The sequence below is a fragment of the Callithrix jacchus genome, chromosome 1 (assembly GCF_049354715.1).
Source record: "Callithrix jacchus isolate 240 chromosome 1, calJac240_pri, whole genome shotgun sequence".
NCBI lineage: Eukaryota > Metazoa > Chordata > Mammalia > Primates > Cebidae > Callithrix > Callithrix jacchus.
Window position 1 is genome coordinate 108,964,249 of NC_133502.1, and position 21,140 is coordinate 108,985,388.

Below are 21,140 nucleotides of genomic sequence, written 5' to 3' on the forward strand. Positions count from 1 at the left end.
AACATAAATTCAATAATGGCCTTTTGGTACTGGGGGTGAGGATGGGAGGTGGAGGTGAGGAAGTGGGAGATGAAACAGACAGGAAACACTCAATGAAATGTTCACTGAAATTACAATGTACACATCCTGATTTCAGACTGCTAACATGTCCCACTAAGAAAGCCTTAAAACTGAAAAAATATGCTAATTAAACAGAAAATTATCAAATGATATTTATAAAGTGCCTACATATTTTGTCCAGATGATATTTCTAGATATAACTAAAAAATAGTGGGAACAACAAAAGGAAGTTTCACATAATTGCATGTTTTTAGGAGATAAAATGCATTTTAAAATTTCTTTAAAGCATTTATAGAGTATTCAGATTTGTTTCCAAACTAATAAATTTAAAAGTTAACAGACCAATCAATACATATACATATATATATATATATAATGTGGATGCTTGAATAATCGGTGTGAGCTTTCTTGGTAAAAGCTGAAGTGGGGTTTAATTTCTACTTCAGCACTTTTTCTTCTGGAGAAAAATATGTCTGTGCCCCATCAGCTTTCAAATGAAAATTCATACATGCAGCAAATCAAATTAACTATTAATCAGTCATCCCTTTGACTTGATCACTGATTCAGAAACGCAGAAGTGAACACTGCATTGTATTTCACCTGGTTTTTACCACTTTGCTAGTTTCCAGCCGAGTCCTGCCACAGTGCTTACCAACAGGATTGAAATAACAGCCAATAGCAAAACAGCCTTGTGAAAGGTTCAGCATTTCATGAATCCCTCAAAGATCTCAATATACAATCCAAGATATCACAATGAGAATCAAAAGCAGGACAGAAACATTTGATTACCGAGTTAAAAGAAGGTGTGAAAGAAATCACTAACATCAAGAATACATATATAAAATTTACATCGTGTAGTGGAGGGTTACAAAATGTATGGCAGTGATACTCTGCTGCCCAATCTTATGCCCACGGCTAAGCCCTAATCAACCGCAGAGCCAGATGCAGCCTCAGAATCTATCTTAACACATTTCTTCAAAAAGCCACTCCAGACAATTGGCCCTAGAATCAAGACTGAATTCTTTACTCCTGTCATTGAATACTGAATATTTCTTTTGTATATATATATGTATATATGTATATGTATATACATACACACACAAAGAAATCTTCAGTATATATACATATATATATTTCATTTTTTATTGCAATTGTGCTTTAGATTCTGGGGTACTTATGCAGAACATGCAGGATTGTTGCATAGGTACATACACGGCAATGTTCCCATCACCTATATCTGGCATTTATCCCCATGTTATCCCTCCCCAACCTCCCTAACCCAAGCTGTCCCTCCCCATTTCCCCTCAGCAGACCCCAGTGTGTGATGCTCCCTTCCCTGTGTCTGTGTGTTCTCATTGTTCAACATCCGCCTATGAGTGAGAACATGTGGTGTTTGATTTTCTGTTCTTGTGTCAGTTTGCTGAGAATGATGGTTTCTAGATTCATCCATATCCCTACAAAGGACATGAACTCATCGTTTTTTATGGCTACATAATATTCCATGGTATATATGTGCACATTTTCCTTGTCCAGTCTATCATTGATGGGCATTTGGTTGGTTCCAGGTCTTTGCTATTGTAAACAGTGCCACAATGAACATTGATGTGTATGTGTCTTTATAACAGAAAGACTTATAATCCTTTGGATATATACCCAGTAATGGGATTGCTGGGTCAAGTGGAATTTCTATTTCTAGGTCCTTGAGGAATCACCACACTGTCTTCCACAATGGTTGAACTAATGTACACTCCCACCAACAGTGTAAAGGTGTTCCTATTTCTCTGCATCCTCTCCAGCATCTGTTGTCTCCAGATTTTTTTAATGATCGCCATTCTAAGTGGTGTGAGATGGTATCTCAATGTAGTTTTGATTTGCATTTCTCTAATGACCAGTGATGATGAGCATTTTTTCATGTTTGTTGGCCTCATGTATGTCTTCTTTTGTAAAGTGTCTGTTCATATCCTTCACCCGCTTTTGAATGGGTTTGTTTGTTTCTTGTAAAGCTGTTTTAGTTCTTTGCAAATTCTGGATATAAGTCCTTTAACAGATGGGTAGATTGCAAAAATATTTTCCCACTCTGTTGGTTGCTGGTTCACTCTAGTGATTGTTTCTTTTGCTGTACAGAAGAAGCTCTGGAATTTAATTAGATCCCATTTGTCTATTTTGGCTTTTGTTGCCAATGCTTTTGGTGTTTTAGTCATAAAGTTCTTGCCTATGCCTATGTCCTGAATGGTTTTGCTTAGGTTTTCTTCTAGGGTTTTCATGATGTTAGGTCTTATGTTTAAGTCTTTAATCCATCTGGAGTTCATTTTAGTGTAAAGTGTCAGGAAGGGGTCCAGTTTCTGCTTTCTGCACATGGATAGCCAGTATTCCTTAAACAGGGAATCCTTTTCCCATTGCTTGTTTGTGTCAGCTTTGTCAAAGATCAGATGGTTGTAGATGTGTGGCATTGCCTCCGAGGCCTCTGTTCTGTTCCATTGGTCTGCATCTCTTTTTTGGTACCAGTACCATGCTGTTTTGATTGCTGTAGCCTTGTAGGATAGTTTGAAGTCAGGTAGCGTGATGCCTCCAGCTTTGTTCTTTTTGCTTAGGATTGTCTTGGCTGGGTGAGCTCTCTTTTGGTTCCATATGAAGTTTAAGGTGGTTTTTTCCAGTTCTGTGAAGAGGGTCATAGGTAGCTTGATGGGGATAGTGTTGAATCTATAAATTACTTTGGGCAGTATGGCCATTTTCACAACATTGATTCTTCCTAACCATCAGCATGCAGTGTTTTTCAATCTGTGTACTCTCTTATTTCTTTGAGCAGTGGTTTGTAGTTTTCCTTGAAGAGGTCCTTTACCTCCTTTGTTAGTTATAGTTGTAGGTATTTTATTCTCTTTGTAGCAATTGTGAATGGCAGCTGGCTCTTGATTTGATTCCCTTTTAGTCTGTTATTGGTGTGTAGGAATGCTTGTGATTTCTGCACATTGATTTTGCATCCTGAGACTTTGCTGAAGTTGCTTATCAGTTTCAGGAGATTTTGGGCTGAGATGATGGGGTCTTCTAAATATACAATCACGTCATCTGCAAATAGAGACAAAATTTGACTTCCTCCTTTCCTAATTGAATACCCTTTATTTCAATTCTTGCCTGATTGCTCTGGCCAGAACTTCCAATACTATATTGAATAGGAGTGGTGAGAGAGGGCATCCTTGTCTAGTGCCAGATTTCAAAGGGAATAATTCCAGTTTTTGCCCACTCAGTATGATATTGACTGTGGGTTTGTCATAAATAGCTTTTATTATTTTGAGATATGTTCTGCAGATACCTAGTTTATTGAGAGTTTTTAGCATAAAAAGCTATTGAATTTTGTTGAAGGCCTTCTCTGCATCTATTGAGATAATCATGTGGTGTTTGCGAAGAAGATTGAATATTTCAAGCCATGATGGCTCCCATATATATTGGAGCCTGGCTATGCTGAGCTACTTATCCAACTCTGAATGTACTGTGAAACTTCAAGCCCTGTGCCTTTGTTTTTTCTGTGTCCTACCTGAAAATATCTTTTCTCTACTCCTCTACTGGTGGAAATCTTATTTATTTTTTGTGGCTCCATACTACAATTTCCAATTTTGTGAAGTGTGCCTCATTCATTGCCTCTAACCATAATGAAATATTTGTAGTTGTTTATTTATTCCACGAGTTTCAGTGAGAGGTACTTTGGCAATCTAAAAGAAATATTATGACCAAATAATGATAATAATAATCACGATTATTACTATATATAACATATTTATATATAAAATATATTTTAGTCAAAACACAGAAGTAGGCTGGGTGCAATGGCTCACACCTATAATCCCAGGACTTTGGGAGGCCAAGGCAGACGGATCATGAGGTCAGGAGTTTGAGACCAGCCTGGCCAGCATAGCGAAATCTCATCTTTACTAAGAGTACAAAAAATTAGCCAGGTGTGGTAGCAGGCGCCTGTAGTCCAAGCTACTTGGGAAGCTGAGGCAGGACGATTGAACCCCAGAGGTGGAGATTGTAGTGAGCTGAGATTGCACCACTGCACTCCAGCCTGGGTGACAGAGCGAGACTCCATCTCAAAAACAAACAAACCAAAACAAAACAAAATGCACTAAACTAAAGAGGGAAATGAGAAGATTTATGAACTAGAATTCCTTTCCCTATTTTTAAGATAAAGCTGTGCTTCTACTATAAAGTGAGTCAATATATAACAGTATAGTGTTATCCTGCATCCCTATTGTAAACTGTAACAAGGAGAGAAATTCAAACATAATATCACTTTGTCCTGGGATATACAAATTTCTATCAATGCAGAATATCTTACACCACCAAAATTATGTCAAGGGTTAGCAAATGTTCTAGTTCAGTTGTTCCCACACTGGACTGATAACTAAGAAGCATAATATTCTATATTTGAAGAATATAGATTTCCTAAGTCACATATTCAGCCTGTGAACAACATTTTTAGGGTGTAGGGCTCGAGAATCCATACTTTATAAAAGCTCCCCTAGGTGAGCTGGCAAACCGCTAGGTTGACTATCTTAACTGACTATTTTCATAATAAATGTCTGAGGTGTGGACATTACAAGTATAAATAAATATACACATTCAGGCACACAATATTTGGATTCCATATTTGTTGTTAATATCAGGGAAGACACAGACTGCTGGTTCATTCACTTTGCTATTTTGGCATCATAATTATGGGAGAAGGGCAGCTAAAAGTTTCAAGTCTGACAAATTTCTGAAGAATAAAAAGTGGACTTATCTTAAGATAAATGTTTCATGTTTGTCTTCAGTCTAAATAAGAAAACAAACAAAGAAAAAACAAGAAAACATTTGGGGGCAAAACTTTGTTAAAATTCAATTTAACTGATTAATCTAATCATGTATAAAACCTGTTTTTCTCATGTTAAAAGACAGTATTAAAGTAGGAGTTTTTCATTTTGTTTTGTTTTACATGTCAATATCAAAAGAGCTTAATTTTTTATATTTATGCTACATAATGACCTTAACTTCTTAAGGCAAACAGGAAAAAACATGTGCATGTCCAAAGAAATAAAAATTTACCATAATAGTGTTCTTAAAAAGTAGAAACCCTGCCAATGTAATTTACAGCTCATCTTGGGCTAACAATTCACACTACAACATAAAGGAAATTCTAATCTAGTGGACTCCATTAACTGGCTGTTTTCTGACAGTCTCTAAGCACTACTCTATGGTTAATCAGTAAATACAGGGTGATTAGTCTCCTGTTAATAATGGTCTAGCACACATGCCCTCGTTGGAACCAAAGACATCGGGGATACAGATGAATGAGTTGACTCAAATTCTAATAAATAAATAATATGAGAAATGAATCCGACTTTCAGACAACACAGTAAGTTCCACACAACCTGTACAAAGTATAGCTGGTACACAGGAAGGACACTAATGTGCATTTAAGAGAACAATTTGAAATTCCATTGCAAACATTCATTTTCATGAGTTTCCTTTCTGTGCTTTATCTTTGTTCGCCTTTGAAGAGTAAGCTTAGGAAAAAAAAAATAATAATAATAATACAAACCTATGGCTTACTGGGTCAGACCAAGCTTCCTGGGTCACACACCATGCCTGGAATGTGTCAATTTGCCTTTTAGGTTAAAATAGATTTGACAGTGCACTGGGAAATTAATTTAAAAATCATAGCTGTGCTAGGCAAGAGAAAGATAGTACTCCATCACTAAAATTATTTGGCTTACTATGTAAAAATACAGCTCTCACAATGCGTGAAGGTGGTTTTGGAGTAGAGTTGCAATTCTCACATTCAGCTGTGGCAACTGAGAGAATCTGGATAATTTTCCATATTTGCACTGCAAATTTGTGGCACAGATAACACTGGAAAGGAGGACTTATTTTGGCTATTTGCATTTTCCAAAAATGGTCACATTAATATTTCTGATTCTACATGCTCTTGCAGAACTTGTTACTTGTTCATCAAGAAGTAGAATCTGTTTCTTCTCTCCTTGAATCTGGGTGATGCATTGTGACTACCTTTACTGAGAGAATGTGGAGGAAATGATGCAGCGTAATTTCCAAGAAGAGATCATAAAAGTTGATGCTAACCCAAGCATGGTGGCATGTACTTCTTGTCCCAGCTCCTGGGGAGGCTAAGGCAGAAGGATCACTTGAGCTCAGGAATTTGAGGCTGGCCTGAGCAACACAGTGAGTAATTGTCCCTAAAGAGATAAGTAGGCAGGGTGCAGTGGCTCACACCTCTAATTCTAGCACTTTGGGAGGCCAAGGAGGGTGGATTGTCTGAGCTCAGGAGTTTGATATCAGCCGGAGCAATGTGGTAAAACCCTGTCTCTACTAAAGCACAAAATATTATCCTGGCATGGTCGTATGTACCTGTCATCTCAGGTACTCTGGAGGCTGAGGCAGAATTGCTTGCACCCAGGCAGTGGAGGTTGCAATAAGCCGAGATCGTGCACTGCACTCCAGCCTTGGTGACAGAGCCAGACTCTGTCTCCAAAAATAAAAATAAAAAAAAGAAGTAAAAATAAAATATAAAGTTGATACAGCTTCCACTGGGCTCTCTTGGGATACCTGCCTTTGGACCTTAGCCACCATATTATGATACAGACAAACAGCCACTTGGAAGGGTCACATGTAGATGTTCTAGAGCCACAACCACATGCCCACACCAACCACCAGACACATGAACAAGTGGCCCCGAAGATGTTTTCACCCTTTAGCCTTCTGGTCATTTCATCTTCATCTGATGTCAAATAGAGCAGAGACAAAATGTCCCCACTGTGCCCCTAGGCAAACTGCAAACCTGTGAGCAAAAGAAATATTATTGTTTTCAATTACTGCATTGGGTGGCTTGTTACATAGCAACTGAGATACATATCAAGTGTCTTGATTCTGTTTTATCTTCTGTCAACCATTTAAGTTACTCTTTACCAGGAAACAATCCAACAATCATTTCACAGTGATTCTATCTGCAATCATTCACACGTGGCAGTACCTGCCTCTCAGAACTGCCTTGTATCCACTGTGTTTGGTCACTCCTGGCGCATCATGTGAGAGCTATGTTTATTCAACTTGTACAATGTGAATTCATTTGCAAAAAAGTTATAAAAGGAATGCATACTCACAAAAATTCAAATTTTATAAATTTTTAGCTAAAAAAAACCCTGTTTGTTGCCTAACTCCCCTTCAATTCTACATCTTTCAGAGGTCATTTCCTCAAATTTAGTATGTATCCTTTCCAAGCCTTCTCTCCACACACACACACACACACACACACGCACGCATGCACGACACACCCTCAAGTATATATGTTAGACATTTTCCCCTAAATATCATGAGTTTCTTTTTGATACATTGATAAAGCAATCCTATTGATAATGAAAATTAAGTAATTGTAATCCAGATATCAAGAAAAGAAGAAGATGCTAATGACAATTACCATTGTCTGAGTTCTGACTACAGGCCAGGCACTATGCTAAACAGTTTGTGCACACTATTCTACTTAATATACTGCCTATTAAGTGAATACAAATCTTTAGAGAAAAATAACTCAGAAAATAAACTCAGTATTCCCCAAATCTTATTGAGTTGCCAAGATGCATTACTATCTGTTATACAAATGAAAAAGAATCCCAGAAAAGAAAGTTTAAGCCATCTGATATGTGCTGAAAAGATGTCTGCTGCCTGAAGAGCAGGGTTAAAGACACATAATTCTTCAATTTTCTTTCACATGAAAATTACTCCAAAATATAGACTCTAGGCCAGACCTCCACTTTGAGTTCTAGTACTATATATCTAACATGTTTGACACATCTACTTAGATGCCTCAAAGATTATTCGAACTCTTATGCCCAAAACTTCGGCTTTTCCCCTACATGTGCACATATGCGTTTACACACACAATGGTGTTCCCAAACGTTCTCTCTGGCATCACTACCCAGCCAGTTGTGCAAAGTCAGAAAGACTTGGCAACATATTATTGGACACTAACCCTTATTAACTCATCTTAATTTAGAGTCATAAATATCTCTGAAATCTTTCCCCTTCCTTCGATTTTTATTGCCAGACCCTAGGCCAGTTTACGAGCATCTCCTACATAGACTGCTGCAACAGACTACTCATCATCTCCCAGTTCTCCATCAAGGTCAATTCCAAACTTTCCTCTGTGCTGTAGCTAGAGTGATATTTTCAAAATGCAATTTCATCATTTTAATCCCAGGCTTAAAACTCTTCAATAGATAACCTCTGCTTTTAGGATAAAGATCCACATTTTTCTCAAAGCTTATAAGTCAAGTATGGTTCATGCCTACCACTTCCAACTCAGCACATGCCCCATTTCCTCTCATGGTTCAATCACAAAGCCTTCTTTTGTTTTCTTCAAATATACCAAGTTTTCTCCCACCACAGAGCCTTTGCATGAGCTAAAACTTCTATCTGAAACGCTCCTCCTTTCCTCAAGGAGGAAATCTTTTGCACCTTCAGCTCTCAACTTAACTATCAGTTTCCCAGTGAATACTTCCAATAATTTCACAAAATAGTTTATATTCATTTATTGCAGGCTACCAATGCCACATTCCCCTTCTTGACAGCCCTGTCATGGTTCGAAGTTGCACTTTTATTCAAGTAATATTTTAAATGTATGTCTTCGCAATTTTACTATAAGCTTTTGGACAGCAAAGACCCGAAGTGTACTGAAGCCAGCTCATGCTGGCTCAGATTTGCCTAATGTATCCATATCTTCCTACACTGTAGAACATTGGTAGCTTGAAATTGGCTGTAGTGGGGGCATTTACATCATAGAAATGAACAAATACTAAAAATCATAGTTTTTGTTTTTGTAAAGCCAGTTGTTATTTACCAGCAAGAACCATGCTTGCCTTTGCTTATTAACGTATCTCTAGCACCTAGGACAGTGCCCACTACATAAAAAACTCTAAATATCTGTTAAATAAATGAATGAATGCTCTAATCATAAGCTCAGCCAGCATTCCAGTGGATGCCCTTTTGCAATGAATGTGATCTCTCAGTTTTATGAATGAGAATACTTCCAAAATGCAACTCCTATTTCTTGTTTGTTTTCAGACCTTTCTTTAGCTGGATAACTACTCTCTGTCTGAGTCTCCAGAGCCAATGACATAGTTGAAACATGTAATTCACTGAGAGCACAGTTCCTCAATGGTCAACTGATAATGCTATAATACATTTAAACCTTATAACCACAATCATCCTTTCTCCCTCACCCCTCTGTTTTTCCAGGATTCTTGGAATAATTGAGTCAATAAATGGAATAATTGAGTCAAGAAAACAAAAGAATATATTCGGAAGCCTAAATGTATTGTGAGTACACGTGTGTATGTATGTGCACATGAGCACACATGGGCATGTAAATCTTTTGGAAGAATCTACATATATAAGGAATAATATCTTTAAACAGAAATGGTGAGAGGGTTGGTGGGCGATGGAGGACAAAGTATGTAAAATGAAACATAAAACATAGCAACCCACGTGTTGTCATTTATAAAGGAAGGAAATCATACCCGCAAGATGGTTGCCTCCAAAATTAACCAAAAACCCAGACAAATAATAAGCAACTCATGCACTTAGGCCTATAAGAGCCAAGGCAGTGTGACAGTGATTGGGTAGGGGACCAAGACAGTCCTAAAGAGTAATACTATGGACATTGTTTAACCCTTAGAATCTGCTCCAGGTTTCAGGTCACTGAAAATAATCATGATGTATAGAATTATAGATGTCTACATGGCTCCTCCCCAAATTCCACATCTGCTTAAAATACAGCTGTTTTCCTAAGCAGACTTATCTTTTCAATTAACGTTTTCTGGGCTCCAAGAAATTCTACTGGGTACAGATGGATATGAAGGAGATGAAAGCTGGCAGTACTGGTACTGGTTGATTCTCCAATCATTCTTTTTTTTCTCTCTCTCTCTTTTATTCTCTCCAATCATTCTTTAAGGCTGGTGACTTCCAATGCTGGGCTAACAAATGGGTATTTGGTTGAATTCTTTTTCCTTTTTTTTTTTTTTTATTGCATTTTAGGTTTTGGGGTACATGTGCAGAACATACAAGACATTTGCATAGGTACAAACATGGCAGTGTATTTTGCTGCCTTCCTCCCCTTCACCCACATTTGGCATTTCTCCCCAGGCTATCCCTCCCCAGCTCCGCCCCCTGCCGCTGTCCCTCCCCTCTTCCCCCAATAGACCCCAGTGTTTGGTACTCCCTTCCCTGTGTCCATGTGTTCTCATTTTTCATCACCCGCCTATGAGTGAGAATATGCAGTATTTCATTTTCTGTTCTTGTGTCAGTTTGCTGAGAATGATGTTCTCCAGATTCATCCATGTCCCTACAAATGACACGAACTCACCATTTTTGATTGCTGCATAATATTCCACGGTGTATATGTGCCATATTTTCCCAATCCAGTCTATCATCGATGGGCATTTGGGTTGGTTCCAGGTCTTTGCTAATGTAAACATTGCTGCAATGAACATTCGTATGCATGTATCCTTATAGTAGAACAATTTATAGTCCTTTGGATATATACCCAGTAATGGGATTGCTGGGTCAAATGGAATTTCTATTTCTAAGGCCTTGAGGAATCGCCACACTGTCTTCCACAATGGTTGAACTAGTTTACACTCCCACCAACAATGTAAAAGTGTTCCTATTTCTCCACATCCTCTCCAGCATCTGTTGACTCCAGATTTTTTAATGATTGCCATTCTAACTGGTATGAGATGGTATCTCAATGTGGTTTTGATTTGCATCTCTCTAATGACCAGTGATAATGAACATTTGTTCATATGTTTGTTGGCCTAATGTATGTGTTCTTTTGTAAAGTACCTGTTCATATCCTTTGCCCATTTTTGAATGGGCTTGTCTGTTTTTTTCCTGTAAATCTGTTTGAGTTGTTTGTAAATTCTGGATATCAGCCCTTTGTCAGATGGGTAGACTGCAAAAATTTTTTCCCATTCTGTTGGTTGCCGATTCACTCTAATGACTGTTTCTTTTGCCGTGCAGAAGCTATGGAGTTTGATTAGGTCCCATTTGTCTATTTTGGCTTTTGTTGCTAATGGTTTTGGTGTTTTGGTCATGAAATCCTTGTCTACACCTATGTTCTGAATGGTTTTGCCTAGATTTTCTTCTAGGGTTTTTATGGTGCCAGGTCTTATGTTTAAGTCTTTAATCCGTCTGGAGTTAATTTTAGTGTAAGGTGTCAGGAAGGGGTCCAGTTTCTGCTTTCTGCACATGACTAGCCAGTTTTCCCAACACCATTTGTTAAACATGGAATCCTTTCCCCATTACTTGTTTTTGTCAGGTTTATCAAAGATTGTATGGTTGTAGATATGTTGTGTTGCCTCTGATGTCTCTGTTCTGTTCCATTGGTCTATATCTCTGTTTTGGTATCAGTACCATGCTGTTTTGATTACTGTAGCCTTGTAGTATAGTTTAAAATCTGGTAGTGTGATGCCCCCCGCTGTGTTCTTTTTGCTTAGAATTGACTTGGCTATGCGGGCTCTCTTTTGGTTCCATATGAAGTTCATGGTGGTTTTTTCCAGTTCTGTGAAGAAAGTCGATGGTAGCTTGATGGGGATAGCATTGAGTCTGTAAATTACTTTGGGCAGTATGGCCATTTTCACAATATTAATTCTTCCTAACCATGAACATGGAATGTTTCTCCATCTCTTTGTGTTCTCTCTTATTTCATTGAGCAGTGGTTTGTAGTTTTCCTTGAAGAGTTCCCTTACATTCCTTGTGAGTTGCATTCCTAGGTATTTTATTCTTTTTGTAGCAATTGTGAGTGGCAGTTCGTTCTTGATTTGGCTTTCTTTAAGTCTGTTATTGGTGTAGAGGAATGCTTGTGATTTTTGCACATTGATTTTATATCCTGAGACTTTGCTGAAGTTGCTTATCAGTTTCAGGAGTTTTTGGGCTGAGGCGATGGGGTCTTCTAGGTATACTATCATGTCGTCTGCAAATAGTGACAGTTTGGCTTCCATCTTTCCTATTTGAATACCCTTTATTTCTTTTTCTTCCCTGATTGCTCTGGCTAGAACTTCCGATACTATATTGAATAGGAGTGGTAAAAGAGGGCATCCTTGTCTAGTGCCGGATTTCAAAGGGAATGCTTCCAGTTTTTGCCCATTCAGTATGATATTGGCTGTTGGTTTGTCATAAATAGCTTTTATTACTTTGGGATACATTCCACCAATACCGAGTTTATTGAGGGTTTTTAGCATAAAGGGCTGTTGTATTTTGTCAAATGCCTTCTCTGCGTCAATTGAGATAATCATGTGGTTTTTGTTTTTGGTTCTGTTTATGTGGTGAATTACGTTTATAGACTTGCGTATGTTGAATGAGCCTTGCATCCCCGGGATGAATCCTACTTGATCATGATGGATAAGTTTTTGGTGTGCTGTTGCAATCGGCTTGCCAATATTTTATTGAAGATTTTTGCATCTATGTTCATCATGGATATTGGCCTGAAGTTCTCTTTTCTTGTTGGGTCTCTGCCGGGTTTTGGCAACAGGATGATGTTGGTCTCATAAAATGATTTGGGAAGGATTCCCTCTTTTTGGATTCTTTGGAATAGTTTCAGAAGGAATGGTACCAGCTCCTCTTTGTGTGTCTGGTAGAATTCGGCTGTGAACCCATCTGGACCTGGGCTTTTTTTGTGTTGTAGGCTCTTAATTGCTGCCTCGACTTCAGACCTTGTTATTAGTCTATTCATAGTTTCAGCTTCCTCCTGGTTTAGGCTTGGGAGGACACAGGTGTCCAGGAATTTATCCATTTCTTCCAGGTTTACTAGTTTATGTGCATAGAGTTGTTTGTAATATTCTCTGATGATGGTTTGAATTTCTGTGGAATCTGTGGTGATTTCCCCTTTATCGTTTTTTATTGCATCTATTTGGTTGTTCTCTCTTTTCTTTTTTATCAGTCTGGCTAGTGGTCTGTCTATTTTGTTGATCTTTTCAAAAAACCAGCTCTTGGATTTACTGATTTTGTGAAGGGATTTTCGTGTCTCTGTCTCCTTCAGTTCTGCTCTGATCTTAGTTATTTCTTGTCTTCTGCTAGGTTTTGAGTTTTTTTTTTATCTTGCTCCTCTAGCTCTTTCAATTTTGATGATAGGGTGTCAATTCTGGATCTCTCCACTCTTCTCATATGGGCACTTATTGCTATATTTTCCTCTAGAGACTGCTTTAAATGTGTTCCAGAGATTCTGGTATGTTGTGTCTTCGTTCTCGTTGGTTTCGAAGAACTTCTTTATTTCTGCCTTCATTTCATTGTTTATCCAGTCAACATTCAAGAGCCAGTTGTTCAGCTTCCATGAAGCTGTGCGGTTCTGGGTTGGTTTCTGAATTCTGAGTTCTAACTTGATTGCACTATGGTCTGAAAGACTGTTTGTTATGATTTCCATTGTTTTGCATTTGCTGAGGAGTGCTTTACTTCCAATTATGTGGTCAATTTTAGAGTAGGTGTGATGTGGTGCTGAGAAGAATGTATATTCTGTGGATTTGGGGTGGAGAGTTCTGTAAATGTCTATCAGGTTTGCTTGTTCCAGGTCTGAGTTCAAGCCCTGGATATCCTTGTTGATTTTCTGTCTGGTTGATCTGTCTAATATTGACAGTGGAGTGTTAAAGTCTCCCACTATTATTGTGCGGGAGTCTAAGTCTCTTTGTAAGTCATTAAGAACTTGCCTTATATATCTGGATGCTCCTGTATTGGGTCCATATTTAGAATCATTAGCTCTTCTTGTTGTATCAATCCTTTGACCATTATGTAATGACCTTCTTTGTCTCTTTTGATCTTTGTTGCTTTAGAGTCTGTTTTATCAGAGATGAGAATTGCAACTCCTGCTTTTTTTTGCTCTCCATTTGCTTGGTAAATCTTCCTCCATCCCTTTATTTTGAGCCTTTGTGTATCCTTGCATGTGAGATGGGTTTCCTGGATACAGCACACTTATGGGTTTTGGTTTTTTATCCAATTTGCCAGTCTGTGTCTTTTGATTGGTGCATTTAGCCCATTTACATTTAGGGTTAATATTGTTTTGTGTGAATTCAATACTGCCATTTTGATGCTAGCTGGCTGTTTTTCCCGTTAGTTGATGAAGATTCTTCATTTTGTTGATGCCCTTTAGCATTTAGTGTGTTTTTGGAATGACTGGTACTGGTTGTTCCTTTCTATGTGCAGTGCCTCTTTCAGGAGCTATTATAGAGCAGGCCTGGTGGTGACAAAATCTCTGAGTACTTGCTTGTTAGCAAAGGATTTTATTTTTCCTTCACTTATGAAGCTCAGTTTGGCTGGATATGTAATTCTGGGTTGAAAGTTCTTTTCTTTAAGGATGTTGAATATTGGCCCCCACTCTCTTCTTGCTTGTAGAGTTTCTGCCAAGAGATCTGCTGTGAGTCTGATGGGCTTCCCTTTGTGGGTGACCTGAGCTTTCTCTCTGGCTGCCCTTAGTATTTTCTCCTTCATTTCAATCTTGGTGAATCTGACGATTATGTGCCTTGGGGTTGCTCTTCTTGCAGAGTATCTTTGTGGTGTTCTCTGTATTTCCTGGATTTGAGTGTTGGCCTGCCTTGCTAGGTTGGGGAAATTTTCCTGGATAATATCCTGAGGAGTATTTTCCAGCTTGAATTCGTTCTCTTCGTCCCCTTCTGGTACACCTATCAAATGTAGGTTAGGTCTCTTCACATAGTCCCACATTTCTTGGAGAATTTGTTCATTCCTTTTTGCATTTTTTTTCTCTAATCTTGGTTTCTCGTTTTATTTCATTGAGTTGATCTTCAACTTCTGATATTCTTTCTTCTGCTTGGTCAATTTGGCTGTTGAAACTTGTGCATGCTTCGTGAAATTCTCGTTTTGTGTTTTTCAGCTGTTTCAATTCATTCATATTCCTCTCTAAGTTATCCATTCTTGTTATCATTTCCTCAAATCTTTTTTCAAATCTTTTTTCAAGGTTCTTAATTTCTTTGCATTGATTTAGAACATGTTCTTTTAGCTCACAGAAGTTTTTCATTACCCACCTTCTGAAGTCTGATTCCGCCATTTCGTCACAATCATTCTCTGTCCAGCTTTGTTCCCTTGCTTGTGAGGAGTTTTGGTCCTTTGTAGGAGGCGAGTTGTTCTGGTTTCAGGTGTTTTCCTCCTTTTTGCACAGGTTTCTTCCCATGTTTGTGGATTTATCCACCTGTCGTCTGAGTAGTTGCTGACTTTTCGATTGGGTCTCTGAGTGGACGCCCAGATTGTTGATGATGAGGTATTTCTGTTACTTGGTTTTCCTTCTACCAGTCTAGCCCCTCCGCTGCAGGACTGCTGAGGTCCACTCCAGGCCCTGCTTGTCTGGGGTACACCTGTAGCAGCTGCAGAACAGTGAGGGTTGCTACCAGTTTCTTCTTCTGTTATCTTTGTCCCAGAATAATGCCTGCCTAATATCAGTCCATTTTGAGGTGACTCTGGATATACAGGGGTCAGGGAGCTGCTTGAGGAGATGGTCTGTACTTTATAGGAGCTCAAGTGCTGAGCTGTGAGCTCCGTTGTTCATTCAGGGCTGTTAGGCTGCTACGTTTATGTCTGCTGCAGCAGAACTCTTAAAACCCCTTTTTTGTCCTCAGATGCTCTGTCTCAGGGAGTTGGGGCTTTCTTTATGAGTGTCCATTGCACTATCCTGCCCAGCTAGGATGCAGTCTAGTCATATTTGCCTGCCGAGGATCCGCCCTGCTGATGTGGGGTCTGCCCTGTTGCTGAAGGCTCTGTCCTGCAGCCGCGGGCTCTGCCCTGCTGCCACGGGCTCTGCCCTGCGGCGGAGTCTCTCTGTTATGGCGGGTTGCCTCTGCAACGGCAGGCTGCATCAGCAATGGGAGTGTACCTCAGTAGGGGTGGATTGCCTCAGTAATGGTGGACGCCCCTCCCCCACCGAGCTGCACCGTCCTGGGTTCAGCTGTGCCCGCAGTGAAACTCTCCACCCAGAGTGTTTCAAATTGCCATTTTGTTTGTCCCTGTGGGGGTGAAACCCACCGAGCCTGCTCGCCTGGCTCCCTGCCTGAGAGCGCCTTTCTTTTTTTTTTTTTAAGTTGAATGGATGGCTCTCTCCCAGGTGTTTCAGTCGCCTGCTGTTAGGGCACCAGGATCTGTGTGATTTCCCGTGCAGCAAGCTACTGCGCTGGCTCAAACACCACTTCCCAGGAATCTCCTGGTCTGGCTCACCATCCAAGTCCCATTTAATCAGATGGATATGCTAATCTGCCCTCCCAAATCTCAGATTGCCGGTTTAGCAGGGCACCCGGACCAGTGTGATTTGTGCAGAGTGTTGCGGAGTGCCACTGGGCTATGGCGCCGTCTGAAGCGGCCGCAACAGCCAAAACGGCTGCGATTGTGTCCTGTGTCTCTCCTACACCTGGGAATTTCCCTGTTCTGTGGGCAACAAAGATCCATCTGGAAATGTGGCTTTGACTCACCCTCTGCGCATTCACTGAGAGCTGCGATCCTGAGTTGTTCTTACCGCGCCATCTTGAATCTGCCTTTTTTTTTTTTAAAAAAATCCCAGGAAATGTTAGAAATCTCTTTTCTCTTTCTGTGAAAAAACTCATTAGTGTATTATAAATAATTATGTGGCTTTTGCAAGAAGTATACATCACTGCTAGAAAATAGATACTCCATGATTCCTTGCTTCTGAGATGTATCAATAATTTCTGCCACAGATAATGCAGCTTTCATTCTGGTGGCATTTCCAAAAGCAAAGGCACTGGAAAAATGTGAAGCAGTCAAGAGAAGCCTTGTATTCTTTCTGTAGAATTCAAAGAGAATGAAATTAAAAAATTTTCTAGCATTCCAAATCTTTTTCAGGTCAGCAAAAATAATTATCAAGACATCTTAAATAAAAGAATAGAAAAATCAAAGCATAGCACATTACAAAATCCAAGGGTGAGTCAATGTTAGAGAAACCTATTAGTATAATTCACTAAATTATAAGGGAAAACAGAAAAACACCTTTCTCTTCCCACCCCTCTTCCCTTTGTGAACCACTCAGCCCAAAAGCCATTAGTTAGCTCCAAGAAAGAGTTGGTGGGGAAAAGGGGCATGTTGGAACATGAGGGGAATCAGAAGGGCATGTGCAGGGTAGAGGACACTGGTTTCTATTACAAAACCAACAGAAAATTGGTTTTGTATAAGGCTTTGATCACATAAGTACCTATCTTTTAGATAATGGAAATTAGATAACAGATAATAGAAGTTGGGTTTCTTACTCTCAGAGAAGAGTTGCAAATATGGGAACAGAGAAAACTAATATAAACACATAGAGTTATATTAGAGTAAAAGTATCAATGTTAATTCATCCATAAATATACTAAAGGATGATGGATAGATAATGGATAGGTGGTTACATATATAATATAGAAAATCACCTACAAGTAAGTGTGTGTGCGTGTTCACATAAACATACATCTATTCCTTAGCTCAGTGCAGTATGAGGGGCCCGGAAGCAATGACATCCAAAGAACAGTGAACAAACCTTAGATGTTAAATTGTGGTTTCTAAATATCATCTCCATTGAAAAGACCAGGGCTCTTTAGAAAAAATAGCTGATTCTAGGGCTGGAGTAGGTAGAGTACAACATGAACCTGGAAGAGCATCTTCTTTCCAGAAAATAAGGAAATTCTCAAAGAATGAAGGGGACATACCACAAGGACACAGAAACCAGTTAGCAGTTGCTCCCACTGGGCAAATCTAGGATAATTTGAACACTGAAACAGATAGTTTCAATAATGGATTGTAACGTGGCAAATTATGTCAGTATGATTTCATACTTACATAAATAAACAAAGGTTTGAAGAAAAGTGGGACATTTATATAATCTCAAAGTAACTTTCCACAAAACAAAATTATTTCAAAACGGAAAAAATAACTTTATGGGAGAGAAACCTGACAGATAACATCTTAATCAAGCAAGCAAATTGAACATTGCCAGTAATGGGATAAATCAAAATTATATACCACTTGATAAGATACAATGAGAAGAATACTGTATCCATCCTGTGATATTTGGGCCAAAATGCATAACTTGAATCTAATAATCAGGAATCATTAGACAAACTGAAATTAAAGAACCATTTATAAAAGAACGAGCATGTGATTTTCAAAAGTGTCAGGGTGGATAAAGTTAAGAAAAAGATGAACAGTTGCTTCATGTTGAAGGAGACAGACATGAAAACTAAATGCAGTAAATAATTCTTAGTTTTGAATAACAGATTTATTGAAATCAAATTTACATCTCAGAAAATTCACCCTTTCAAAGTATACAATTTAAAATTTATTGGTATATTCACAGAAATGTGCATGCCATCTAATTCTAAAATATTTTCATCACTCCAGAAAGAATCCCCATACCCAATGGCAGTCACTCTCTATTTCCTCTCCCAGCAGACGCTAATCTCTAGGCAACACTAATCTACTTCTAATCTGTATGAAATCTTAGAATATACTGTCAAGTTGTTCAGAAAAAACAAGTTTTTTTGGTATTGTATTTACAGCTTTCCTCTAAGTTTAAAATTGTTGAGAGACAGAAAGAGACAGAGAAACACCACTTTCACATAAGCAGATTATGAAAGATTTTTAAATAAAATTCAGCCTCTAAAGTTGATTTTTTAAACTGTGAAAATACAGAATAAATGGACATTTCTTTAACAAATATGTGTTTGGTTCGAGATCTATCTTAAACCAAAAAAAAAAAAAAAAAAAACCAGTATCATTAATGCTTAATAATAAAACCCTAAGATATTCCTATTAAACTCGGGAACAGATCAAGATGCCCATTATAACCATTGCTATTTAGCTTTGCTCTGGAATTGCTAACTAATGCAACAAGACAAGAAACAAAGATGGGATTCAAATATTGGATTTAAAAACTATTCACATGAATGTGAATGCTTAGCAAGCTCACCAATTAGGTAATACATAGTAGGATAATAGGTTGGTGCAAAAGTAATTGCGATTTTACCGCTATGGCAGAAACCGCAATTACTTTTGTGTTTTTCCCATTACGGCAGAAAGTGCAAGTACTTTGTACCAATTTATTACACAAAAATATATAACTTTTCTAAAATCAAGAATAATCTAATACTGGAATCTCAAAATCAAAGCAACTGAACTCATGGAGATAGAGAATAGAAGGATGGTTACCACAGATGAGGAAGCAGTGGTCCAGGTGGAGCTAGGGAAAGGTGGGCACGGTTACGGGTACAACAAAATGTAGTTAGAAAAAGTGAACCAAACCTAGTATGTGATAGCACAACGGGGGACTGTAGTCAGTAATAATGTAATTGTACATTTTAAAATAACTTAGAGTATAACTGGATTGTTTTTGTAATGCAAAGGATAAATGCTTGAGGGGATGGATACCCAATCTTCCATGATGTGATAATAACACACTTATCAAAATATTTCATGTTCCTCATAAACATATACACCTACTATATACTCACAAAAATTAAAAATAAAACAATGTTTGAAAAAGAATAATCTGATAGGAGACACAATCCAGAACACATTTCAGTTATATAAAATACAAAACTAAAAAGCAATGGGAAAATTATTTGGGAGTAATAGCCTTTGCACTTAAATAACTAATGTGAATAAATCATTAAGAAAAATAAAAATGTTCTAATAGAAAAGTTTATTCCCTCAAAGAAAAAAAATTTAAATGGTAATAGACAAATTTTAAAACGTTCAACCTTACTAGTTATTAAACCGCAAAACGAAACAATGGAACTCCATTTGTTTTTGTTCATCAAAGTGTCAAAGGCGTTTTTAATGAATGTGGGTGCAGAGAAATTGGTACTGTTAAATTACTGTTAGTGATAATGTATTCTATTATTAAACATACCTAAGGAACAATATGACAGATTATACTAATAAGCTCAAAAACTTTAACTATCCCTCTTCTAACACAGTAATTTCACTTACGGGAATCTACCATTTTCAAAAATGTATATAAAATTTAGGTACCTGGGTGTTTACAAATGCATTGATTAATGACAAAAAAAGTCAGAGACAACGTGAATGTCCAGTAATAGGAAACTGGTTGAATAAATTGCAAAAAATTTCAATGTTATTAAATATTATCTAGCTAATAAAAATGATGTTGTTTGAAACATGCTCACAAAAGATTGCTCTAAGCCCTTGTAAAATGTAATCAATAATCAATGTAATCAATCATCTCTATGCATGGGAAAAGTTGGGCCAGGCACAGTGGCTTATGCCTGTAATCCCAGCACTTTGGGAGGCTGAGGTGGGTGGATCACGAGGTCAAGAGATCGAGATCAACCCGGTCAACATGGTGAAACCCTGTCTCTGCTAAAGGTACAAAAAATTAGCTGGGCATTTGTAGTCCCAGCTATCGGGAGGCTGAGGTAGGAGAATTGCTTGAACCCGGGAGGCAGAGTTTGCAGTGAGCTGAGATTGCACCATTGCACTCCAGCCTAAGCAACAAGAGCAAAACTCCATCTCAAAAAAATTTTGATTTTTATATTTCAACATATTAAGAATGGTAATTTTGCTTGTTTATAATTTCCAAACTTCTAACTATTTCATAATAAAGAAAAGCACAGCTTCTTTCAAAAAAATCATCTTCACAAGTGCTAGATGGGTCCATAGCAACCAGTGAGGAAGAAACTGGGCTTTTTCTTATCAACCAAGTTCATTCTGAATCTGAGGTCTAATGCAGCTACCAAACAACCAAGATGCAGCCTGTAATCCCAGCACTTTGGGAGGCCAAGGCGGGTGGATCATGAGGTCAAGAGATCGAGACCATCCTGGTCAACATGGTGAAACCCTGTCTCTACTAAAAATACAAAAAATCAGCTGGGCATGGTAGCGCGTGCCTGTAATCCCAGCTGCTCAGGAGGCTGAGGCATGAGAATTGCCTGAACCCAGGAGGTGGTGGTTGCGGTGAGCTGAGATCGCGCCATTGCACTCCAGCCTGGGTAACAAGAGCGAAACTCTGTCTCAAAAAAATAAAGATTCTCTGGCAGAAGTAGGGA

General features: G+C 38.4%; 1 long non-coding RNA gene across 2 annotated transcripts in view; it reads right to left on the reverse strand.

The window, feature by feature from the left end:
• Positions 1-746: 746 nt before the first annotated feature.
• The window catches only part of LOC128932096 (uncharacterized), a 39,978-nt gene continuing 19,584 nt past the window's right edge, over positions 747-21,140 (reverse strand). For both annotated transcript variants that reach the window (XR_013533658.1, XR_013533649.1), the window contains 3 exons: positions 16,560-16,888; positions 6,797-6,886; positions 747-3,123 (listed from right to left, as the gene is read on the reverse strand). This is a non-coding gene — a long non-coding RNA (uncharacterized LOC128932096). The remainder of the gene's footprint in view (positions 3,124-6,796; positions 6,887-16,559; positions 16,889-21,140) is intronic.